The sequence below is a fragment of the Lagenorhynchus albirostris genome, chromosome 17 (assembly GCF_949774975.1).
Source record: "Lagenorhynchus albirostris chromosome 17, mLagAlb1.1, whole genome shotgun sequence".
Taxonomy (NCBI): Eukaryota; Metazoa; Chordata; class Mammalia; order Artiodactyla; family Delphinidae; genus Lagenorhynchus; species Lagenorhynchus albirostris.
In genome coordinates this window covers 75,244,147-75,271,325 of record NC_083111.1, presented here as the reverse complement: position 1 = coordinate 75,271,325, position 27,179 = coordinate 75,244,147, and the positions used below count along the sequence as shown (strand labels likewise).

General features: G+C 46.3%; 1 long non-coding RNA gene across 1 annotated transcript in view; it reads right to left on the bottom strand.

Moving 5' to 3' along the window:
- LOC132508311 (uncharacterized) overlaps window positions 1-27,179 on the bottom strand; it is a 222,471-nt gene that overhangs the window by 153,719 nt on the left and 41,573 nt on the right. The window contains exon 2 of the long non-coding RNA XR_009536522.1: window positions 21,022-21,121. This is a non-coding gene — a long non-coding RNA (uncharacterized LOC132508311). The remainder of the gene's footprint in view (window positions 1-21,021; window positions 21,122-27,179) is intronic.

The window sequence follows — 27,179 nt, the reverse complement described above, 5'->3', positions numbered from 1 at the left end:
GGAAGTACACTACATAATGATCAAGGGATCAATCCAAGAAGATATAATGATTATAAATATATATGCACCCAACACAAGAGCACCTCAATACATAAGGCAACTGCTAACAGCTATAAAAGAGGAAATCAAAAGTAACACAATAATACTGGGAGACTTTAACACCTCACTTACACCAATGGACAGATCATCCAAAGTGCAAATAAATAAGGAAACAGAAGCTTTAAATGACACAATAGACCAGAGAGATTTAATTGATATTTATAAGATATTCCATTCAAAAACAGCAGATTACACTTTCTTCTCAAGTGTGCACGGAACCTTCTCCAGGATAGATCTCATCTTGGGTCACAAATCAAGCCTCAGTAAATTTAGGAAAATTGAAGTCATATCAAGCATCACTTCTGACCACGACGCTATGAGATTAGAAACGAATTACAGGGGAAAAAGCGTAAAAAACACAAACACATGGAAGCTAAACAATACGTTACTAAATAACCAAGAGATCACTGAAGAAATCAAAGAGGAAATCAAAAAATACCTAGAGACAAATGACAATGAAAACACGATGATCCAAAACCTATGGGATGCAGCAAAAGCAGTTCTAAGAAGGAATTTTATAGCTATACAAGCCTACCTCAAGAAACAAGAAAAATCTCACATAAACAATCTAACCTTACACCTAAAGGAACTAGAGAAAGAAGAACAAACAAAACGCAAGTGAGCAGAAGGCAAGAAATCATAAAGATCAGAGCAGAAATAAATGAAATAGAAACAAAGAAAACAATAGCAAAGACCAATAAAACTAAAAGCTGTTTCTTTGAGAAGATAAACAAAATTGATAAACCATTATCCAGACTCATTAAGAAAAAGAGAGAGAGGACTCAAATCAATAAAATTAGAAATGAAAAGGAGAAGTTACAACAGACACCGCAGAAATACAAAGCATCCTAAGAGACTACTACAAGCAACTCTATGCCAATAATATTGGCAGCCTGGAAGAAATGGACAAATTCTTAGAAAGGTATAATCTCCCAAGACTAAACCAGGAAGAAATAGAAAATATGAACAGACCAATCACAAGTAATGAAATTGCAACTGTGATTAAAAATCTTCCAACAAACAAAAGTCCAGAACCAGATGGCTTCACAGGTGAATTCTACCAAACATTTAGAGAAGAGCTAACACCCATCCTTCTCAAACTCTTCCAAAAAATTGCAGAGGAAGGAACACCCCCAAACTCATTCTAGGAGGCCGCCATCACCCTGATACCCAAAACAGACAAAGATACTACAAAAAAAGAGAAAATTACAGACTAATATCACTGATGAATATAGATGCAAAAATACTCAACAAAATATTAGCAAACAGACTCCAACAGGACATTAAAAGGATCATACACCATGATCAAGTGGAATTTATCCCAGGGATGCAAGGATTCTTCAATATATGCAAATCAATCTATGTGATACACCATATTAACAAATTGAAGAATAAAAACCATATGATCATCTCAATAGATGCAGAAAGAGCTTTTGACAAAATTCAACACCGATTTATGATAAAAACTCTCCAGAAAGTGGGCAGAGAGGTAACCTACCTCAACATAATAAAGGCCATATATGGCCAACCCACAGCAAATATCATTCTCAATGGTGAAAAACTGAAAGCATTTCCTCTAAGATCAGGAACAAGACAAGGATGTGCACTCTCACCACTATTATTCAACATAGTTTTGGAAGTCCTAGCCATGGCAATCATGGAAGAAAAAGAAATAAAAGGAATACAACTTGGAAAAGAAGAAGTAAAACTATCACTGTTTGCAGATGACATGATACTATACCTAGAAAATCCTAAAGATGCCACCAGAAAACTACTAGAGCTAATCAATGAATTCGGTAAAGTTGCAGGATACAAAATTAACACACAGAAATCTCTTTCATTCCTATATACTAATGATGAAAAATCTGAAAGAGAAATTGAGGAAACACTCCCATTTACCATTGCAACAAAAAGAATAAAATACCTAGGAGTAAACTTACCTAGGGAGATAAAAGACCTGTATGCAGAAAACCATAAGACACTGATGAAATAAATTAAAGATGATACCAACAGATGGAGAGATATACCATGTTCTTGGATTGGAAGAATCAATACTGTGAAAATGACTATGCTACCCAAAGCAATCTACAGATTCAATGCAATCCCTATCAAATTACCAATGGCATTTTTTACAGAACTAGAAAAAAAAATCTTAAAATTTGTATGGAGACACAAAAGACCCCGAATAGCCAAAACAGTCTTGAGGGAAAAAAGCAGGGCTGGAGGAATCAGACTCCCTGACTTCAGACTATACTACAAAGCTACAGTAATCAAGACAGTATGGTACTGGCACAAAAACAGAAAGATAGATCAATGGAACAGAATAGAAAGCCCAGAGATAAACCCATGCACCTATGGTCAACTAATCCATGACAAAGGAGGCAAGGACATACAATGGAGAAAAGACAGTCTCTTCAATAAGTGGTGCTGGGAAAACTGGACAGCTACATGTAAAAGAATGAAATTAGAACACTCCCTAACACCATACACAAAAATAAACTCAAAATGGATTAGAGACCTAAATGTAAGACCGGACACCATAAAACTCTTAGAGGAAAACATAGGAAAAACACTCTTTAACATAAATCACAGCAAGATCTTTTTTGATCCACCTCCTAGAGAAATGGAAATAAAAATAAACAAATGGGACCTAATGAAAGTTCAAAGCTTTTGCACAGCAAAGGAAACCATAAACAAGACGAAAAGACAACCCTCAGAATGGGAGAAAATATTTGCAAACGAATCAACAGACAAAGGATTAATCTCCAAAACATATAAATAGCTCGTGCATATCAATATTATAAAAACAAACAACCCAATCCAAAAATGGGCAGAAGACCTTAATAGACATTTCTCCAAAGAAGACATACAGATGGCCAAGAAGCACATGAAAAGCTGCTCAACATCACTAATTATTAGAGAAATGCAAATCAAAACTATAGTGAGTTATCACCTCACACCAGTTAGAATAGGCATCATCAGAAAATCTATAAACAACAAATGCTGGAGAGGGTGTGGAGTAAAGGGAACCCTCTTGCACTGCTGGTGGGAATGTAAATTGATACAGCCACTATGGAGAACAGTATGGAGGTTCCTTAAAAAACTAAAAATAGAATTACCATATGATCCAGCAATCCCACTACTGGGCATATACACAGAGAAAACCATAATTCAAAAAGACACATGCAGGCTTCCCTTGTGGCGCAGTGGTTGAGAGTCCACCTGCCGATACAGGGGACACAGGTTTGTGCCCCAGTCCAGGAAGATCCCACATGCCGCGGAGCGGCTAGGCCCGTGAGCCATGGCCGCTGAGCCTGCGCGTCCGGAGCCTGTGCTCCGTAATGGGAGAGGCCACAACAGTGAGAGGCCCACGTACTGCAAAAAATAAAAAAGACACATGCACCCCAATGTTCATTGCAGCACTATTTACAATAGCCAGGTCATGGAAGCAACTTAAATGCCCATCGACAGACGAATGGATAAAGAAGATGTGGTACATATATACAATGGAATATTACTCAGCCATAAAAGAAACGAAATTGGCTTATTTGTTGAGACGTGGATGGATCTAGAGACTGTCATACAGAGTGAAGTAAGTCAGAAAGAGAGAAACAAATATTGCATATTAACGCATATATGTGGAACCTAGAAAAATGGTCCAGATGAACCGGTTTGCTGGGCAGAAACTGAGGCACAGATGTGGAGAACAAACGTATGGACCTCAGTGGGGAAAGCAGTGAGGGGGTGGGGATGGTGGTGTGATGAATTGGGTGATTGCGATTGACATGTATACACTGATGTGTATAAAATGGATGACTAATAAGAACATGCAGTATAAAACAAATTAAAAATTAAAAAAATAGGTAACTAATAAGAACCTGCTGTATTAAAAGTAATTAATTAATTTTTAAAGGACCTAGAACCTGGGTTTTTCTAATCCTCTAGATGCCTCCCACTGAGAGAGCATAGCACTGTATAGGAAGAGCCTTCACACGCTCTGATAAAGCAGGTATTAACATCTCCATTTTGCAGACTGTCTATAGGACAGGTAGCGACTTGTCCAAAATCACACAGCAGAAGTTCCAGGCAAAAGCAGCGCTAGCTAGACCCCAGTGCCCTGACCCAGGCTCCAGAGTGCTTGTCGTTATGCCATGCTGCCCCCTAGAGGCAAGAGCTTAGAGCAAGGGGACCGAAGGAAGGCAGGCTGTCTCGGCGAGGGCAGGACCACAGTGGGGAAGGAGGGATGCTCAGAGAGCATCCTCAAAGGCACTTTTCATCTACTGCTCAGCCTAGCTGGGGACCACCTTAGTTCTGCCTCCCGCTGCTGCCTGCACGCTTAAAACTTCCTGCACGTCCCTCCAGGGGAGACTCTTGTAAGTTATACAATCTGATGTTGCTAACCTAAAATTGAGACTGGAAATAGGTGCACCTTGCGCGAGAGGGATCATTTTCCATCCTCCCCATGACGAGCATATGGAGCGAGGAAGGCAAATCCCTTTGAAATAGTTGGCAGCAACCTGTGGGTTCTCACAACAAATCTATGAATCTTTCAGAGCATAGGCAAGGTGGTGTCAATCCTGCAGGTACCATCCACGCAAAAGCAGGTACAAGGGAGTCGGGATGCAGCTAATCATCGGCCCCATCCCATTCGTTATTGATCATTTTTATGTGACATTATACATTGTAAGTCTAACTGTTGGTAGCAACCATCCTTTTGAATAATGCATTGTTACAGAGCAGAAGGAGACAATGGAGGGACCCAACTGCAGACCAATCGCGCCGCCTAGTGGTATACTAAAAGACGACAACTTCATCTCCCCATCATCCGAGACTCAGAATGCACAAGAGACCGACCTCATTTTGGTGGGAAATCGAACTCTAGAGAAAGGCCCACTGCTTCCCAGACCTAATAGTTCCACCAACATCTTCATAGTCCTGCTGTGTGCCAGACACCAAGCCACGCTTCACAGAATCGATGATGAGTAGGACATGGCCCCCGTCTCATGGGAGAAGAGTGATATGACACAAAGGATTCAGCAGGATCTGGTAGAAGCTAGAAGAGAGGGCCCACAGTGCCTGACAGTTTGTAATCAGGTCAACCCCTCTTTAGCAATCCTGCCCCTTTTTTCCACGTGTTCAAAATTACTTCTTCTCTCTGGCAATTCTGGGGAGTAAATTATATCCATCAGGATAATTCTTGATAGAGCTCGTTTTAATCGTCCAAAGCACTTGTTCTTAGCTTTTCTGAGTTCACATACTGAGCATCTGGTGAAGTCTGTGGGTTTGTGCTTCCAGAAAATGCACCAATGTTACAGGTAGCAACATGCTGCATGTAACTTCAATCTAGAGTTTTTCAGGCTCTGTGATGCTCCTCCAAGCACCCAACTAAGAGAATCTTCCCTCCTGATGACTTGGAAATCTGTGCTTTAGAGCAAAGTCCTTTCTACTTTAGTGAACCATGTCATTGACTTAAATGCAGTTCATCAGTGAAATAAGAGAAATTATGGAGGGCCCAAAACATACTCAAAAAACTCCCTTACAAGTTGGCTAGGGACACAGAAGTATAACCTATAGCCCCTCCCACTGAGAGTCTGGATACCACAGACGTTCAGAGCCCAGGCTTTGTGTTCACATGCTGGCTTCAGCCTCAGGACAATCACTCAACCTCTCTGAGCCTGGGTTTTCTCATCTGCCCAATGGGAATAATGATTGTAAGTTCCTCACACAGTGCTAGTTAGAATTAATGTAAATCACAGTGGCTGACAGATACTAAAAGCTTAGACACTGGCTTTAATTGTCAACATTATGATTAGGTTGAAATAATTCTTTAATCCATCCAGTGAAATTTTAGCTATTACTCACTGTTTACCAGGTGACCATTACTAAGTACTGGGGACAGATTCGTTCAGATATTGTGTAGCTAGTTCCAAAGTTTTGTCCAAGGACAGTCACAAGGCATTGCACAGTAGCTTGTTAGGTTACTTCTATGTCTTGGCTATTGTAAATAGTGCCGCAATGAACACTGTGGTGCATGTATCTTTTTGAATTATGGTTTTCTCTGGATATATGCCCAGGAGTGGGATTGCTGGACCATGTGGTAACTTTATTTTTAGTTTTTTAAGGAACCTCCATACTGTTCTCATAGTGGCTGTATCAATTTACATTCCCACCAACAGTGCAGGAGGGCTCCCTTAACTCTGCACCCTCTCCAGCATTTATTATTTGTAGACTTTTTGGTGATGGCCATTTTGACTGGTGTGAGGTGATACCTCGTTGTAGTTTCGATTTGCATTTCTCTAATAATTAGTGATGTTGAGCATCTTTTCACATGCCTGTCGACGGCCCACCTTTTAATTCAAGATGCAGCAAACAGCAGCACACAGGTACATCTGGACAGGGCCTTGCCTTTGTTGGACCATATAGCTCTGGTTTTCTGTACCAGCATTGTTTTTTCAACTTCTTGTGGGACACAGCTGAGGACTAACTCAGCCACTCTGGTGCATGTGCAAAGCTGGAAGGTGCACATGGACGTCCCCTGTGTCTACTCTTCATGAATGGGAGGTGATAGCCAGTGATGAAGACACTCATTCTCATCTCTCAGGTAGAAAATTCCAGAATGCATTCAGCACAGTTCTCCTGAGAATCCTCAGCAAAGCCGAGCTCCAGGTGTCCACAGCATCAAACAGCTCGGCTGCTCACTTGCTCTGGTTTCCTCTTTCCCTGTTTCAAGTCTTCTCAATCCCCCGTCTGCTTCCTTGGGATCACTGTCCTGAAGAAACTACACGTGCACAAGCTCAGGTCAGGCTCTGCACTGGAAGTCCAAGAAAAACATTCAGATGATGGTGAACACATGCTCCTGAGTCGGTGTAACATTTTTCGTGTCATCAGAAAGATCTTCTAGGGTAAATGTCATCCTTCAAAGGCCGGATTATTGCAGGGGATCCTATGCTAGGTTCTCAGCTGCCTCTGTTTCCCTAGTACAATCAGTCTGCAGGAGACCATGAGCAGACATGTCCAATGAGAAGACAGAGATGAAAGAAAATGCACGTTCATTCTGCTCCCTTTGCATGGGGGTTGAGGTGGGGGGGGGCGAGTCTGTAAGCACTGGCCCTTCCCCGCGTCACTAGCCTGGGATAGCCCTTAGCCCCTCTTCACGCAAAACCCAGCCTCATAATAAACACAGAAGCATCACCCAACTAGCCTCTCTCCCGAGTTCCCTAACCAGCGTAATGCCGTGCACTGTGCAAAACCTTGATGGGTCGAAGTGAAAAAAAAAGTCATTTTATCTTGCCGTAATGTTAAATGTGAATCTGATCAAACCTCTATATCTAATTACCGCTTTATAGGAAATATGGAAGATACAGGAATATGTTAGGGTACAGTCCATCAAATCCAGAACATGGAAAAATCTAAACGATAAATGACTTGATTTCTTTAATAAGAAATTGACAAGAGTAAGAGAGAGCAAAAGAGTGAGAGACAGAGAGAAATTATCCGAGATTAAATGAAACTCAGAAACACACCAAACAAATACAATATATAGACTTGTCCAAACAAAAGCAATTGTGAAAAGATTTTTTAGTCCATCAGGGAAATTTGAAACCGCTCTGCATATTTGATGCTATTAAGGAATTATTTTTAAGTTTTAGGAGTGATGATGGTATCGTCATTATATTTTTTAAAGACTTTATCTGTTACACATACTGAGTCATTTATAGATGAAATAATTTGCTGTCTGGGATTTACTTTAATATATCCCAGCATGGGGTGAAAGACACAAAGAGGGATGGAGTACAGATAAATGAGATTGACAAAATTGTGATAATTGTTGCAGTTGATTGATGGGTCCATGGGAGTTCGTTACACTTTTCTCTCTGCTCTCATATAGATTTGGGAATTTTCCATATTAAAAAAAAAAAAAAGAAATGAAGTGGGTGGAGGGGAGGAAGGAATAGAGAGATAGAGACAGACTGAGAAAGCTGTCATTTTAAAACTATAACAAAACAAAAAGAGACTCACAGATACAGAGGACAAATTAGTGGTTACCAATGGGGAGAGGAGTGGCAAGAGGAGCAGGATAGGGGAAGGGGATTAAGATGTTCAAACAAATAAACATGAAACACAAAATACACAAGGATGTCATGTACAGCCCAGGAAATATAGCCAATATTGTGTAATAACTTTAAATTGAGTATAATGTATAAAAAATATCAAATCACTAAGTTGTACACTTGAAACTAATATTGTAAATCAGTGATAGTTCAATTAAATAAACAACCAAATAAATATTTAAATAAAACTAGAAGAGATTTTGTTGTTGCTTCTCTAAAGATATCTTGATAGTACTTTTGGTAGCGAACTGCCACCAAATGATAATAGCAAAATAATAATAATAATAGGGCTTCCCTGGTGGCGCAGTGGTTAAGAATCCGCCTGCCGATGCAGGGGACATGGGTTCGAGCCCTGGTCCAGGAAGATCCCACATGCCGCAGAGCAACTAAGCCCGTGTGCCACAACTACTGAGCCTGCTCCCTAGAGCCCGCGAGCCACAACTACTGAGCCTACGTACCACAACTACTGAGCCCACGTGCCTAGAGCCCATGCTCCACAACGAGAGAAGCCACCACAATGAGAAGCCCGCACACCACAACGAAGAGTAACCCCCACTCGCTGCAACTAGAGAAAGCCCGTGCGCAGCAACAAAGACCCAACGCAGCCCAAAAATAATTAATTAAATAAATAAATTTATATTAAAAAAATAATAAAAGCAATCGTGACGGTGGTGCCCGTGCTAAGGTAGGCCCAACACCCTATTCTGGAATGGGCTGGGAATGAGGAGCCCGACTGCTCCAGGAAAAGACGTCAGCGGTTGTCCTCATGAGGTTGTCCTTGCTACCAAAAGTACTATCAAGATGCCATCTTTACAGAAGCAACAACAAAATCTCTTATAGTTTTATTTAAATATTTATTTATTTTGTTGTTTATTTAATTGAAGTATCACTGATTTACAGTATTAGTTTCAAGTGTACAACTTAGTGATTTGATATTTTTTATGGATTATACTCTATTTATTTATTCAGTTTTGGCTGCGTTGGGTCTTCGTTGCTGCGCGCCAGCTTTTCCCTAGTTGCAGAGAGCCGGGGCTGCTCTTCGTTGCAGTGTGCAGGCTTGTCATTGCAGTGGCTTCTCTCTTTGCGGAGCATGGGCTCTTGGCACCCGGGCTTCAGTAGTTGTGGCATACGGGCTCAGTAGCTATGGTGCACGAGCTTAGCTGCTCCGCGGCATGTGGGATCTTCCTGGCCCAGAGCTCGAACCCATGTCCCCTGCATTGGCAGGCAGTTTCTTAACAACTGCGCCACCAGGGAAGCCCTCAATTTAAAGTCATTATGAAATATTGCCTATATTCCCTGGGCTGTACATGACATACTTGTGTTGTCTTCATTAGGAGAAGTGTCGTATCCCTTCTGGTTCTGACTCAGTTTGCATCTGGACCCCACTATCCCTGAAATGGTTGTTTGGGTGAGATGGGTGTGTGCCCTCTTCATGCCACTCTCTGCAGAAGATAAGCGAATAGAAAAGATGACAGCAGGAAGGCACTGGCTGGAGGGTTCTGGAGGAAATCTGCCAAAGGGTGAGAGGACAGAGGTGGAGAACTTCCTGGTTGGTAAATTACACGGAAATGACTGGGTATTCATAGTTCAGTTCCCTCCTTTCTTCCTCTTGGGAGTGAGCTCAGGGATTTGAATCAAACTGTGAGGCCATGGGGAGCCACTGAAGGATTTTAAGCAAATAATGGGGGCTGTATATCTTTTCTCTCTCTTACCTTCAGCCCTTTGCATCTTCTGTTCCTTCTGCCTAGAATGCTTGTCCTCTTACTCTCCACCTCTTCTCTTTTTTTTTTTTTTTTAATTTATTTTTGGCTGCGTTGGGTCTTCATTGCTGCACACAGGCTTTCTCTAGTTGCGGTGAGCAGGGCCTACTCTTCATTATGGTGCGTGGGCTTCTCATTGCAGTGGCTTCTCTTTGTTGCAGAGCACGGGCTCTAGGCATGCAGCCTTCAGTAGCTGTGGCTCACGGGCTCTAGAGCGCAGGCTCAGTAGTTGTGGCACACAGGCTTAGTTGCTCTGTGGCATGTGGGATCCTCCCGGACCAGGGAACAAACCCATGTCCCCTGCATTGGCAGGCAGATTCTTAACCACTGTGCCACCAGGGAAGTCCCGCCACCTCTTCTCTTAATTAACTTCCACTCATTGCTAAGGACCCAGCTGAAATGACACTCCGTCCAGGAAGCCTTCTCTGACTGTTAGCAGCACATAGAACCTACACTGCACCCTAAGTCCATGTTTACTTGTCTCCCCACTAGACTGCAAATCCATGAGAACTGAGACCACCTGCCCTGTGCACCCCTGCATCCTAGTCCCTAGCTCCCTGACACATCATAGTCCTGAATTAATCACTTCAATATGAATTATTAAGTTGACTCTGTATTATCCCAACAACACGCATAAGGATGGAGCTGGGGTCAAAAGTCCTCTACCAAGAAGGATGGACAGGAGGTGATAAGGATGGGAGACCAAACATAGAGCCTCTCCCAGTAGGTGCTCTGTCAATGTCCACTGAATTGGAGTCTGACTTCCTTTCTTTGTTCTTCTGCTCCAAGCACCAGTCATAAGCTTCTTCCTCAAAGAAGGTGTCCTCAAGCTGGCATCTGTTATACCTGTGAGAATCTTCTGGCCCCTAAAAAATAAACGATGATGGGACGAGTTTTTGCTGTCGAGGGGCGGAGTCTGGTGGGGACGGGAATACACTGCGGTGGGTGGGATGATTTTGCCCAGCCCACATTCTCACCCCCTTTATTCTGATCCATTAATTCATCCAACAAATACTTACTAAGGGCTACCATGAATGTGGTACCATTTAAATTCTGGAGATAGAGCAAGAAACAAAACAGGCAGAAATCCCTGCCCTGTGGAGCTAATACCTAGCAGGATAGAGATATTGCTTTAAAAAAAAATAGTAAATAAGTGAACGATTTCATATTTTTGGACAGTACAAGTGCCATGGGGGAAATAGAACCCAGTAACGGAGGATCACACACCAGCGAGGGTTGCAGTTTTACCAGGGATGAGCAGGAAAACCCCACTGAGTGCTGGTGTCCGATGAAGGATTGGGGAGGAGGGGTTCCTGGTGAATGAAACAGCTGGTGCCAAGTTCTGAGAAATCGCAGGGAGGCCAGTGTGGCTGGAGGGGCGTGGTGAGTGGCAGAGCGAGCAGATATGAGATGGGAGGGGAACGGCCAGGTGGGTGGGACCTGGGACCTGTTAGGGCTCTGGCGCTCGCTCCACGTGGCCTAATGGGAGTAGTGATGTGCCCGACTCACTGTTTACAGGAAAACTGTAACTACCATCTTGAGAATAGACAAGAGAGGGCAAAGAGAGGCGGGGGCAGGCTGGGCGCTGACAGGAGCCTCTAAGGGAGAGGGGGCGGGGTGGATGGGGGAGGGGCCAGTGGAGGATTCCCTGCTGGATTAGGTCTGAAAGCAGAAGGGATCTCAAGAGGTCTGAACAACCAGATGGTGGTGCCAGTAACTGAAATGGGGGGATGTGTGGGTAGGGTGGCGTGGCGGAGGACTGAAGTAGAGCATTGGGCTGGTTAAACCTATGTCACTGGCTCCTGGGGCCTCCGCCTCTCCTGTGTGGTCCTGTGAGCTCCCGGTCATGGTGAGGAACAGGGTAGTCATGTGACCCGGGCTGATAAAGCCTCCATTACTGGCTCGGAGATGGGGTCCAGCCCAAGGAGGGCCAGTCAGTCTTCCCTGGGATTCATCTGCAGATAGAAGAGACCTCTGCTTATGAGGGGCCTAAACTGGGAAGCTGTGAGCCCAGGGCTGCCAAAAGCTCTCTAGCCTGACCCACAGGGAAAAAGACAGAGAATAAAATCAGGAGACAAGCAGAACAAAGAGGTGAAAAGAATCCATGACGTCTTTTGGACAACCTCTGGATCCTTGCTGCGGAGCACAGGCTCCAGATGCGCAGGCTTAGTAATTGTGGCTCACGGGCCTAGTTGCTCCGCGGCATGTGGGATCCTCCCAGACCAGGGCACGAACCCGCGTCCCCTGCATCAGAAGGCAGACTCCCAACCACTGCACCACCAGGGAAGCCCTTTTGTCCCTGTTTTAAATCCTCTTGCCCCAGATATAGCCCTAGACCCTACCTCTTGACTTGTACAGAGAAACGTACTTGCGGAAGGCGTGGGGCTTTCTTGCAGAATGTTTGAATATGTGAGGAGAGAAGAAAGGAGTGATTGCACCAGCACAATGCAAATGACTTAGATTAGTTATTCCTAAAAATGGCTTGGGAGGATGACGTCAGTGGGGATGAGGTGGAGTGAGGCCCTTCAAAAATCCGCTCCTCCGTAAACGCAACAATCTGGGAAACAGTTGTTTCAGAAAAAAAGGCTAAGTCCGTTCTTTTGAAAAAAAGTGAGCCATGTGGCGTCTTCACTTGCCGTGTTCCCATCCTTCCTCTCCAGCTTCACAACTGGCTTGAAAACCACAGCCCTAAGTCACAGTGGAAACCAGCAGCCTGTGGAGGGGGCAGGGTGGACTGAAGCCCCTCCAAAGCCCCCTTCTCCAAGCATGGTCACTCCAGGACCTGTCTGGCTGTTTGCTGGAAGTCTCCACTTTCACGGCCTATCTTTATTTGACCTGACTCAGAGCTCACCAAGTGGGAAGAGACTTTTTCCAGGGACATTTCTGGGAAACACTTCATGGCAAATGTTCCACGTGACAGCTGCCCAAGGAGGGTTGGGGAAGCAACCAGCTGACCAAACAGGGGAGTGAGATGTTCATAGGTGGCTTTGGAAAGTTGTGACACAACACCTAGGAACCTAGAAGGTCACACGTGCGCACAGGGCTGTGCTCAGGCTCAGGAAAGCCCCGGGAAGGCCCTGAGCACCCCCCTCCGGCTGCCCTCGTGGTTTTGTGCAAGCAGGAAGTGAAGGCCAAGGCAGACTTGTTACCTGTGTGAATGGGTGTTGAAGGCAGGTAGCACACGCACACACAAAGCCCTTTGGCATAGTCTGGGTGACTTACTGGATGGACCCGGCATTTCAGGAAATAACTGTCCAGTTATGAGCACACAACTAAGCTAAGCAAACAGAGACTTCAGTAGCCACAAAAAACAGACAGAATAGATGACAACAGCCAGGCCAGGCTGAGAGCATCAGGCCAGCTCCTGGATGTCAGGGACCACTTTTCTCTTTCCCAGTGTCATCTAATAGCCAGCCTGTGTTCAGTTAACCACAAATGTCTCCAAACGCATTTTTCCAGAGTCTGTATATTCAAATCACCCGTTCGGGTGGATGGATGCCTCTCTGGGCTGACTGTATCTCATGATGTCAGGCCATGTTCTAGGACTTTACAGGCATTATCAAATGTCATCTTCACAGCAGACCGAGAAGGCTGTCATTATTCTATTGTATTCCCACGAACCAGTCCCATTCTGGGCAATAGCAGAGCAGCTCTTAACCACATCACGTGCAGAAACTCAGCTAACGCTCACAGAGCTGTCTATGAAAGAGGTACCATCATCTCCACTGGACAGAGGAATAAACTGAGGTGCACAAAGGTTAATCACTCAGGTCTCCCAAGCACTCAGTACATTAGCTGGCCCTGCATCAGCAGCAGTCGCGACAATTGCTTCTTCTCCAGCAAAGCTCAGCAAAGGAAAAAGGTCAGAATAGAAACGTATGTCCGGGCTTCCCTGGTGGCGCAGTGGTTGAGAGTCCGCCTGCCGATGCAGGGGACATGGGTTCGTGGCCCAGTCCGGGAAGATCCCACATGCCGCGGAGCGGCTGGGCCCGTGAGCCATGGCCGCTGAGCCTGCGCGTCCGGAGCCTGTGCTCCGCAACGGGAGAGGCCACAGCAGTGAGAGGCCCGTGTACCGCAAAAAAAAAAAAAAAAGAAAGAAACGTATGTCCCTACACACTACCATATGTAAAACAGATAATAACAAAGACCTACTGTATTTCACAGGGAACTATGGTCAATATCTTGTAGTAACCTATAATGGAAAAGAATCTGAAAAAGACCACATATATATGTATATAATGCTCTCTATATAACTGAATTACTTTGCTGTACACCTGAAACTAACACAGCATTGCCAATCAACTGTACTTCAATTTAAAAATTTTTTAATTAAACATAGGGAGAAAAAGAACTGTATGTCCGTTTTTGCGGGAATTGTGTCTCACACACCCCTCTTGCAGGTACAAGTGGCCACATTTGGTTTGGTTCTAATTAATGTTCTTCCCCTCTATCAAACACAGAGGGACTCAGTCTGATTCTCCACCTTCCAGAAGCTCCTAGTGCGCCTGGGAAGACAGGGGAATACTCACAGGTACCTCGAAGTCAAGGCAGATGCTGAGAAGCCCAGCATATAATAGTAGTTTCTCAAAAGATAAGTGAAAAATGCATGGATGAGTCATAAGGACTGAGTAGGCAGAAGTTATTTGCGGATGGAAATATAGGAGAACATCATGGAAAAGACAACATTTGCCAGGTCTGTGGATGGTAGGTACACGGAGTGAAGCACAGTAAATAGGTTGGTTACTTAGTAAACAGTAGAGAACAATGGAGCGTTTTGTTTGGGACCTGTGGGATTGTCATTTCACTTTGAGCCACCGGAGGGCACTATAACATGCATTGGGATTTAGGGGAAGAAAGTTGGTTTTGGTTTTGGTTTTGGTTTTTCTCTACCAGTTGTCAGCAAGGTCTTGTAAGTTTCTAGCTGCTGGGAACTTCGCTACTTCTGAGTATTGCTAGTGTCCCTACGCGTGAAAGGGTGTTGACTGAAATGTGAGGCTGTAACATTTGTAAGGAGAGATGACAGAGGATTTTTTTTCCAAGTTTGACCTCGTCATGCTCCCTTCCTTCCCCCGACGCTCCTAGTAAGAGGGTCCAGAACACCCAGGCCAAGCACCCTGTTCCCTCTGCCCAGACTCCCCCAACCCTTTCTCCCCCCCATCTTCCAGGACCACCTTCTCTCTGAGTCCCCATAACCAGACAAACTTTGTGGTTCCGTTAATATTTATTCCATTGGATTGTATTCGTGTTATTTTTTTTTTTGCGGTACGCGGGCCTCTCACTGTTGTGGCCTCTCCCGTTGCGGAGCACAGGCTCCGGACACGCAGGCTCAGCGGCCATGGCTCACGGGCCCAGCCGCTCCGCGGCATGTGGGATCCTCCCGGACCGGGGCACGAACCCGTGTCCCCTGCATTGGCAGGCGGACTCTCAACCACTGCGCCACCAGGGAAGCCCTATTCGTGTTATTTTAATTAAGATTTCTTAACAGTCAGAAAATTACTCTTATTTTCCAATTTGTCTCAGGTGCGTCTCATAAAAGACCAGAGGCTCGTTTACCTTTGTCCTGTACCCTTCGGGGAAGCTGACTTTCAACCTCTGCTGACCAGTGCTGGGCCAATACTTTCCTTGTGTCCCTACAGCAGGAACTGCTGGAGGCCGGGGATGCGCCCCAGCCCACTTTGTATCATCGGTGCCAAGCAAAGTGTGGGGCCGTGGTCGGTGCCCAAGGACGCTTGCTGGATGAAGAACAAGAGGATGAATGGAATGGCTGTTCTCGTTCCATGACCAGAGCTCTAACCATGAGGGCGCACTACTGGCCTCTGAGGCTGACGCATGCACCACAGCAGAGGGGCTGGTGTCAGCAAAACGGCAGCATTTCATGCGATCCTGTCCCTCCCGCTCTCACAGCCTCTGTGGCTTTCTAACGCACTTAAATGAAATCGTAGCGCCTCACCGTGACCTACGAAGCCCTGCGTCCCAGCCTCTTCCCCTACCTTATCTCTGCCGCACTCCTCGCCTGTCACGCTCCTGCGACACAGCCTCTGTCCACACACACCCATCCTGCCCTCACAGTGGGGCCCTGAGCCATGCAGGTTCCTCCCCCTGGAACACCCCTCCTTCTAATTGCCCCACGGCTGGCTCCATTTCGACATTAGGATCTCAGTTTCAGTGTCACTTCTCTGAGAGATCTCATCCGGTCATCCAACTCGAAACAGACACCCATCACTCTCGAACACGTGAGCCAGTTGTAATGCGCTGTATAGCGTCCACCCGGGGTTCTATATGTTGATTCGTTTATTGTCTGATTCATCAAGTAGATGGCAAGATCCAGAAGGCCAGGTGTATCCCCAGCGCCCAGCACAGAGCCCGGCTCAGAGCAAGCTCCTATGTGCCAGGCAGATGCTCCTGAGACGAAGACTACAACTGCCCCCGGCCCAGACCCTCTGCTTTCCCAGCCTGCACCCTGCTGACTCCAGACTCTGCCCTTCGACCACAGCGAGGAGAGCCACACAAGAGGAAGAAGGCCAAGGTTCAAGAAGAAGTGAGTCTCTGCTGACACAGAAAACAAACTCTTGGTTACCAAAGGGGAAGGGGGGTGGGGGGAGGGATAAATTAGGAGTTTGGGGTTAACATATACGCACTACTATGCATAAAACATATAACCAACAAGGACATACTGTATAGCACAGGGAACTATACTCAGTATTATGTGGAACCCTATAAGGGAAAAGAATCTGAAAAAGTTACACACACACATATATATGTATGTATAACTGAATTGCTGTGCTATGCACCTGAAACTTAAGTGATACTGTAAATCAGCTATACTTCAATTTATAAATTTTAAACAAAAGGGCTTCCCTGGTGGCGCAGTGATTAAGAATCCACCTGCCAGTGCAGGGGACACAGGTTCAAGCCCTGGTCCGGGAAGATCCCACATGCTGCAGAGCAACTAAGCTCGTGTGCCACAACTACTGAGCCTGTGCTCTAGAGCCCAAGAGCCACAACTACTGAGCCCTCGTGCTGCAACTACTGAAGCCCACGCACCTAGAGCCCATGCTCCGCAACGAAGAGTAGCCTCTGCTCGCCACAACTAGAGAAAGCCCGCGCGCAGCAATGAAGGCCCAACGTGGCCATAAATAAGCAAACAAACAAACAAATTTATTTTTAAAAAAAAGAAATAAAAAGAATCCGCTTGCCAATGTATGGGACACGGGTTCAATCCCTGGTCTGGGAGGATCCCACATGCCGTGGAGCAACTAAGCCCATGTGTCACAACTACTGAGCCTGCGCTCTATAGCCCACGAGCCACAACTACTGAAGCCCATGTGCCTAGAGCCCGTGCTCCACAACAAGAGAAGCCACCACAATGAGAAGCCCGCGCACCGCAACGAAGAGTAGCCCCCGCTTGCCAGAACTAGAGAAAGCCCGCGCGCGGCAACGAAGACCCAACACAGCGAAAAATAAATAAATAAATTTATAAAAAAAAAAAAAAAAGAAGTGAATCTGGAGAAAAGTACAACAAGCCGACCAAACAGGGATCTGGGATTTAAGAGCCATCAAAGGCACCACTTAAAGCTCTCGGAGTTGCCTGGATTCCCCAAGGTGAGCAAGAGGCAGAAATGAGGAGGAGTAAGGAACAGAAGCATGGGTTCTAGAGAGCACGGATTTGATTCCAGCTCCTCTGCTTACTAGAGATGACCTTGGACAAGTTACCTCACTGCCCTGTGCCTCTGTTTTCTCATCTGTAAAATGGAGAGGATAATCATAATATCTGCATCGCAAGGTTTTGGTGAACTTAAATTACTTAATGCTTTTAAAGCACCGACATACAGCAAGCATGTTAGCTGTTATTATTAGGCCTACTTGCTCTCTTATACCAAGAGGGCTTTTTTGTGTATGTCTCACTAGCAAAGCTGTCAACTCAGAGAGGGCAGCGGGGGTGACGGTGCCCCCTTCTTCCCGGCTACCCGGCACTTTCCATCCCATGAGAATAAGTGAGGTCTCTCTGGTCTCCAATGAAAACCAAGGGTTTTTGGATTCGGGGGCCTGCCAATCCAGCTGAAGGCGCTGGGTTCTGCTTACACACGCTTCTGTTTCATCTCCTCTTCATTTCCTTAGCTTTAACAAGCCGTTTGCAAGTCCCCTGTTTCCCAAAAGGAGCTGCTTCACGAGAGTGGGCTGGACCCATATGCAGGAGACGCGGCTCTGCGAAAACGTTAAAATAGATGCCTTTCCTTTTAGGTTATTTCTGCTTCCCCACCCCCTCGTGAGCAGCGTCAGTCCGATGCGAGGCCCCCCGGAAAAGCTCTCTCCAGGAGGCATGTAATGGATGTCCCACGGAACTGCCAATATTGCAGCCGGTTTCCAAGGCCAACTGCCCTCTATCCATCAAAGCAGCCCTGAGCCAGACGTGCATTTGCGAGGAAGACCCTGAGCCAGACTCTCCCGAGGGTCTTCTCAGAAGCAGCAAAAAGAGAGCCGCTGCTGGAAGAAAATAAAATGAGAGAAACGAGGAAGGAAATGAAGCCACTGGGATCCATAGATACACCCCCACGCAGGCCCCTCACCACCTTCACCAAACCCGGCCCCCACGTAGGCCCCTCGCCACCTTCACCAAACCCAGCCACACAGCATCCTGCAGTCCCCGCAAATGAGCTTTCCAACCACCCCTCCCAAGGCGGGCAAAGGGAGTGGAGGTCTGGGTCGGAGGTTGGAAGGCTGTACAGCCACAGCTGTGTGGGTGGCTGTCCTCAGGGCCAGGCTCCTTCCTGCGGGGAGGCCCATCGGGCCGGTCTGCCGTCCCCTCTCATCCACCATTTCCACGCCCGCCAGGCAGGCAGGGCACACGTCCCTCTGGGGAGGCTAACAATGAAGAACAAGGCCACTAAACCCATGCCTGTGGGATCCACGCAGGCATTTCCTCTGGGGCGATGGAGCCCAGCTCTTCTTGAACCGAGCAGACAGCCGGAGGGGAGGCAGCACCTGAGCTCGCCCCCAAGGAGCTATCTGACCTCCAGGAGCGCTAAGGATGCTGCACTGAACTTTCCAACCTCGCGTTCTCACTGAGCCCCATGGCCCTGTACCTCTGCATTTACAGATGACCAAGCCGAGGCTCAGAGAAGCTGGGGAAAGCGCCCAAGGTCACTGCCATAGGGAGTGGCGGGGACTGGGTTGGAAGCCGGGTCCTCAGGAACCTGCCACCTCCCATGCTCTGGCCGCTGCCTCCGAGCCTGGATTCCTGTCTGTGCAGCTGGGGGAACAGCAAGGATGCAGGTAACACAGGGAAGCACCTGACACGGGTGCCCCCCCGTGAGTTCCCCAGCCGCACGGGAGGACAGACACTTCTGCTTGTGCCAGCCCCTCCTCGGCTGGTCACCGGCCAGAGCGTGTCCTCCCTGGAGAAGGCGCCCCTCACTCATCTCTGTGTTCCTTCTGCCCCACTCAGGTCTCGGGTGTGATGGGCACACAATCAGTGCTTCTGGGGCTGAACTGAATTCGCTGGGCCTACCGTAGGTGGGAAAGGTGGGAAGGATGAGATCTCTGCTGAGGCGCATGATAATAATAAGGTCCGGGTCTCCTCAAGCCCAGCGGAAAAATGAAAAGATGAAATCGAGGCAGATGCCGGTCCCAAAGCGATCAGTGCCTCCCAGCTCTTGACTCGCTCGGGCAGCCCGGCTGCAGCGCGAGACATATTTCCTCTCTTTCCTTTGGGAAAGAGAGCAGCAATCTGGGGTTTGGCTGGAATCAGGGGCTTCTCCACTTACGTGCTTATTTGTATGGAAAATTCGGAGTAAAGCTGCAAGGCCCCAGGAAGCTACCTCTGGAGTGACTTGAGACCACAAGTGACGGAATGACTTCCAGAGGTGAATACCCCCAATTGGTAGATGATGAAAGCCAGCCGAGCGATTCCTACAGTCACCCAGCAAAACCCCTGGCAGACAGGGAGGGGAAGTCACGCTTCCCTCCCTCACGTACCGGCTCAGCTTCATTCAGGAAGCTCCTTGGGGCTCTTCATCCACGCCAGGCACCAGGCTGAGCGCCGTGGGGAAAGCAGAGGCGGCGATACAGCGGGAAGGGCAATGCTGGAGCCTGGAGTCTGGGTGTGAATCCCAGCCCTGCCACTTTGTAGCTGCAGGACTTCGGGCACATCGCCCCAACGCTCAGGGCAAGTCCCCTCTTGGACCAAGTGAGTCAGGGGGCTCGGGGAGCGGCAGTCACATGTTCCATGTCATGTAGACCCACTGGAGCAACTGCGATCAAACAACATCTGTTCTCAACTCTGTTCTGTAGACCAATCACGTTCCTGGAGGCACAGGAGAAACCAGGAGGGTTTGCTGGCACTGATTTTATATCGATGAGCATTCCACCAAGAGGTGTATGTAGAAAAAGGAGACCCTCGGCTATGCAGGATGGTGGGCTCCGAGGCTGCTTTCTCTGACCTTTTGTCGGATGCCTACCCTTCGTTCGGGTGAAACACACCTGGTTCAGGGTAAATATATCTGGCTCAGGTTACCTAAGGGAGTTCTTTCACTCAGAAATCCTTAAGACAAAAATAATAGTAATAATAGCTGAGAATAGCAGAACACACAGTGTGATGAACTGTATACAGTTTGTAAAACAGTTAACGTACAGAAAGTGTTCAGAAGTTGATAGGCAGCACTTTGCAAATAACAGAATGTGTGTGGGGTTCAATCCAGCCCCTTCTCCCTACAGAATGGTAAGAGCCCCAGCTGAGCATGAAGACGAGGACGCTTGCCGTCCTGCTTCTGCCCAGCTCGTCTTCTCATGAGGTGTGACCAGATGGATGGTTCTCCAAGGGATGGAGCTTCTCTAGAACAGCACTGCGGTGAGGTATGCGTGTTAGAGACACCCACATGGGGTGTAAATCCAGATGATTTGAGGTTGTTTGGTCCAGCCTGAACCACAGTTATCTTATCTATAAAATGGGCATAAGCATACCTAGCTCACAGGGCTGTAGAGAGAATTCTAGGAAATATACCAAAAGCACTCAACACATATAGACGTTCTCAAAATATGGAAATTAATCTTACAGTCTGTCAGTGGAGAGGCCTTCCAGGAGCAGAGTCTTCTTAGCTTTGCAGAGTCAGAAACCTGATTTTGTCAGTCCGTGGAGAGTTTAAACCACATACCCTGAAACGGAAACATAAATCAATTTATTCATTTACGTTGAGAAATCACTGCCATGGTGTATTCGTTTCCTCTTGCTGCTGTAACAAATCACCACAAATTTAGTGGCTTAAAACAACAGAAATTTATTATCCTACAGTTCAGTAGGCCAGAAGCCTGGCAGCCGTCTCACTGGGCTAAAATCAAACTGTCAGAAGGCTGCGTTCCCGTGGAGGCTCTAAGAATCTGTTCCCTTGCCTTTTCCAGCTCCTAGAGGTGGCTGCATTCCTTGGCTTGCTGCCCTCTTCCTCCATCTGCAAAGCCAGAAACACTGGCTGAATCCTTCTCACATCTCACATCACTCTGACCTCACGCTGCTGCTACTGCTTCCCTCTTCCACTTTTAAGGACCCTCGTGATTACATGCGGCCCACCCAGATAATCCAGGATAACCTCCCTATTCTAAGATCAGCTGATTAGCAACATTAATGCCATCTGCAACCTTAATTTGCATTTTCCATTTAACATAACAGTCACAGGTTCTAAGAATTAGGACACCCTATGTCTTTGGGGGTGGAGACATTATTCTGCCTACCACATATGGGAACAAGAATACTTGAGTTCATATAACCAGTACGTTATTTCCCTGTAGACAGGTCTACCCAACGGGCTTGGTGAGCATGAAACGGGAGCCACGATGGTGTCAGACTTAACACAGGTGTCCACCTCCACCATGGACATGGCTTAACCAATGGACGCAGGTATGACTCCTTCCCTGATGAGAGCTGGGCTGGTCCTGACAATATTTGCCTCTATGACTCCCTTTTCCATTCCTCCAAGGCTGAGTAACCACCAACACCACCACCAGGAGCTAAGGCTGCCTACTTATGGACATGCTTTTTCTTTAGCGGATGATACTGAGGTCTTAGGTGACCCGGATGTCTTCATGCTTAAATGGCCACATTTTGCATCTCTGTTGTAATCCATTATAGGAGGGATTTAGAGTTGAATACTCTAAGTGTAAACTTATCTCCAAGTTCTTAGGGAACTTCTAACTATGTCCCCCAAGCGCTCAGGACAAAAGGAACCCAATCCTCTGGGTGCTCAGAAAGGCCTTCTTAGTGTCAGCAGCACAGTGATGTACTGGAAGGTAAATCAGACGTAGCTCCAGGTGTGAGCCATCACATCCCAAGACCTTCAAGAGAGGCTCAGGGCTTCAGAGGAGAAAGGGGTCTGTAAGCTGGAGGGAGTTGACAAGAGGATCCAGAGCTGTGGCTTGGCTGTTTCAACACTAACTGAATCATTGGACTGTGGAAGGCTTTGTACTGTGACCCATTTTCATCATGCCCAGACTTGATTGTGGGCAATTTTCCCTTAATTTTAAATACTAACCCAAAGGGAAAAGAACAAGTTGTTTGTTCTTATGATCACACAGTAGGTATGAAACCATATGCTGTTTTTCAGTTGCCAAGATTCTTAATTATGTTCTTTATGTTCTGCATAATGACGAGCATGTACTGGGTGGTTTTTTAGGATCACTGGGGTGGGTGTTATCTTTTATCAGGTACCAACAACAGCTGACATTTACCGGGTGCTTTCTTCTTGCCAGGCACCGAGCTCAGCATCTTCCTTGTATCCCATCACTCAACCCTCACAATAATGCTAGGAGTTAGGTCCTATGATTATCTTGATTTTTTGCAAATGAGGCAGCTGCAGCTTGGAGAGCTTAGGTAGCATTGCCAAGATCGTACCGATGCCTCACATAGCTAGAGCCCAGATCTGAACCCAGCTAGGCTCCCATCAGAGCCTATGAGTGTAAGGGCTCGGCGGCTCCCATGCCTTGTTCACCCTTGACAGGAGGATTTGTATTGCAAGCAGATGAGACAGAAATCATAATCTTAACTTGTGGGAAAATACACATAACATAAAATTTACCATCTTAACCGTTTCAAGTGTACAGTTTAGTGCTACTAAGTCCATTCACACTGTTGTGCAACCAGCACCACCAGCCATCTCCAGAACTCTTTTCATCTTCCAGAACTGGAACTCTGTTCCCATTGAACACTAACTCCCCTCCCCCTTCCCGCCCCCCAGCCCCTGGCAACCACCGTCCTGCGTTCTCTCTCTATGAATCTGGCTATTACCTCAGACAAATGGAATCATACAGTGTCCTCCTGCGACTGGCTTATTTTACTTAGCATAATGTCCTCAAGGTTCATCCATGCTGTAGCATGTGTCAGAATACTTGAGTCTATGTAGCCAGAATTTAACATGCATCAGAATGCCCTTACTCTTTAAGGCTGAATATCCGCTGTATGTATGTATGTGTATATATATATGTGTATATGTGTATATATATATGTGTATATGTGTATATATATATGTGTATGTAGATATGTATATGTATATATATATATATACACACCTCATTTTGTTTATCTACTCATCCATCGACAAACACTTGGGTTGTTTTCACCTTTTAGCTATTGTAAATAATGCTGCTCTGAAATGGGTGTACAAATATCTCTTTGAGATCCTGCTTTCAATTCTTTTTGGTACGAACCTAGAAGTGGAATTGCGGGATTATACGGTAATTCTATGGTTAATTTTTGAGCAACTGCCACACTGTTTTACCTATAAGCTGCACCATTTTATATCCCCACCAACAGCGCACAAGGGCTCTAATTTCTTCACGTCCTTGCCAATACTTATGATTTTCTCAGTTTTCTTTTTAATAGTAGCCATCCTATTGGGTGTGAGGTGGTATCTCAATGTATTGATGTGCATTTCCCTAATGATTAGTGATGTTGAGCATCTTTTCACGTGCTTGTTGGCCATTAGTAATCATAACCTTAATATTCTTACCCACATCAATAATGAAAATACTGAATAGACCCAAGCTCTCCTGCAGGGCTGTTTTGAGGATTAAATGAGAAAACAGACATGGAAAAACTAACATGGCACCTGGCAAAGAGTGGGTATGCAGCAAATGGTAATTCTGTATCGGTTAGCATTGACACGATAGTGCTACATAACAAATCACCTAAGCTGAGCAGCTGAGACAACAACCATTTATTACTGCTCACGAATTTATGGGCCAGATGGTGCTTCTGGTCTTGACTGGGCTTATTCATGCATCTGCAGTCAGCTGCAGGTTGGACAGGCAACTCTGCGGATTTGGGCTGGGCTCTTTCATGTGTTTGGAGTTGGACTGGTTCTAAATTGGTCTAAGCTCTGATTGGGAGGCCTCGGAGCTTCTTTACATGTCTCTTCCTTCCTTGCAGGAGATTAGGCAGGCATGGCCTCACAGTAATGCCAGGGGCCCAGCAGAAACATGCAAGCACATTTCCAAGCTTCTGCTTGGGTCAAGTTTGCTACCGTCCCACTGGTCAAAACAATCACGGTAGACAGAGTTCTAAGATGAGCCCCAGTGAGTTATACCCATGTATAACCCCCTACTCCTGGATACAGATGGCACCTGTGCCTTGTTTCTGGTCAATAGAATATGGCATAGGTGGGACTGTCACTCACATGATTTCCAGTGAGTGATTTCCTGCTAACAGACTACCTGTTCGCAGACTGGCATTAGAGTTTCTCCCTCTGGCCTTGAAGAAGTGAGCTGTCATGTTGGGCCACATGGAAAGGAACCATGAGTGACCTCTAGATGCTGAGAGTAGCCTCCAGCTGACAGCCAGCAGGAAAACAGACATCAGTCCTACAGCTGCAAGGAACTGGATTCTGCCAATAGCCTTTCGAACGTGGAAGAGGAATCTGAGCTATAGAAAGGAAGAGAGCCCAGCTGATACCTTGACTGCAGCCTTGTGAAACTTTAAGGACCCACCAAGCCATGCCCAGATCCTTGACCCACAGAAACTTTGAGACAATAAATGTATGTTGTTTTAGGCTGCTAAGGTTGTAGAAAGTTGTCATGCAAGATAGGAATCTAATACAACAAGTTGCATGGCCAGTCCCAGAGCCAGCATGCAGAGCACTTCCAAAGGGTGAGATACAGAGAGACGTGGACAACTGGGAGGATGAACACATGCCATCCATCACCCTCCCCAGCACCGACGAGGTTGGGCAATGCTGGCAGCACCCTGTCAAAGTAACATTGCACCACCATGACTGCACGCTCTACAAACTTGGATCAGCCTTGCTTTTTCTTATTTTTTAGAGATCATATAACCTGACTACCCGGCAACTGCAGATGCAAAAAAAGGAGGAGTTTGGAAATAGGATCAGTGTACTGGATAAGAACAAGAATTCTGGAGCCAGGTATCATGGGGTCAAGTCCCAGCTCTCATACCTATCAGCTGTGTGACCCTGGACAAGTTACTTAACCTCCCTGTGCCTTAATGAGATAACAGTCCTATCTTAGGGTTGTTTTGGAAATTATGTAAGTTAGTATACATGAAGCGCTCAGAACAGTGCCTGGGATCTTGTAAATACCGTGTAAGTGTTTGTCACGTTATTCTGTTTTTAAATGGTCAATCAACATGATGATTACAGTCATTCCAATAGAATACCCTAAGGAGAAGCTCTATTCCCTGATACTATGGATAAACACACATTTTCTTCATGCGCTCCAAAACTCCTATAAATACAAGACATATAGAAAAATGCACAACTAAAATACTCGCTGTAAAACATACAACCCATATAATGTCACGTAGAGAGGAACAAGAGCTAAACTGGAAAGTACGTCATTTTCACAGTAAATTCCTTTCAGAACTGTAAGCCTCATAGAAAAATCCTATTTTATTGAGATGTCTTCTTCCTTTTGGAATTTATCATGGGCACTTACTAACAAGTTCTAGTTCTTGCCTTTTTATTTCCAAGGAATGTATTCCCTAACGCATAGGTTTTATAATGCTTGTAACAAAGTGCATAATAACCTCAACTTCACAAGTCAAGGCGGGAATCCTGGATTATTCCCTTGTAACCAGGACAAGCAGCCAGGCTTTGGAAGGATGCACAGTGCCCTTCATAGCGGGGAACCTGAAGTCAAGTTACCACTTGACTTCTTACTACTTGACCCTACCACTTACTACTTGAGGGGCCTGAGCAGCCTGGGCCTCAGTTTCCCTGGTAACATGAACAAGCCCTGATTTACAGGAAGGAAATGAGGACCAGAGGAGAAAAAGGATGCTAAGGAGCTTTTTTAAACTATACTTGAAATTAAGAAGTAGTACATCTCAGGGTCCCATCAGGAGACAGAAATTCTAACCAGTCACTTGAACAGAGAGAAGCTGGTATAAAGAATCATCAACCAGGTATGAGAGAAATGAAAAGAAAAAAAAGGAAACACTGGGAAATCACAGAGTCACAACTGCAGAAGCAGCCAGCAGCCCAGGGCTGGGACACGGAAGGAGAGTCTGGGGTGACTAACGCTTCGAAGCTCCGAGGAGGGGCCCTGTGGAGCTGGAACACGGACGTCTAAGGAAAGGGCTGCAGCTGGCTAGTGGGGGCCTTTCTTTGTCGTGGGCACACGGAAGTTGACCCTGGAGTGTGGAACCTGTCACCGCAGCCCATCTGACTCCTGGGGTCAACTAGCGACAACTGAGAGGAGGAACAGACTGAAGTATACAGTGTTCCTGTGTCTTCATAGACGCCCTCTGGCACCTGCTATGGAAGAACCTAACGCAGAGCCCGTCGGGGGATAGGAATGTGGTTTCAGAGTCCCAGTCCCAGCATCTCAGAGCAGAGTAGAAAAGGCTGGGTTTAGGGCTGAGGGTCAGTGAGTTCATGCCCAGCATTAGAAGGTGGAGAAAAGGGCATGAAACTCATCGTCAGGGGCAGCCCCTTCTGAGTGGTGTGGAGCCCCGTCTGCTCCCTGCACCATGATTTCACCAGTAAAACTGGACTGTTAGACTTAGGCTGTGGACGCTTCATCTCTGATGCGGGCGTTTCTGAGTGTGGGACCTCTGTAAAGCCTTCAACGGGCTCCTCTTCTGGAAGGTGCCCTCTCTTGGTTGATTTTTCTTTGAGAGAAAGAGAAAAAGGTCGACAGACACATAACTGGCTTTCCTGGAGGCTGAGCTTGGATTAAGGGATCCAGAGGCTCCTTGCATCTCAAGGTCAAG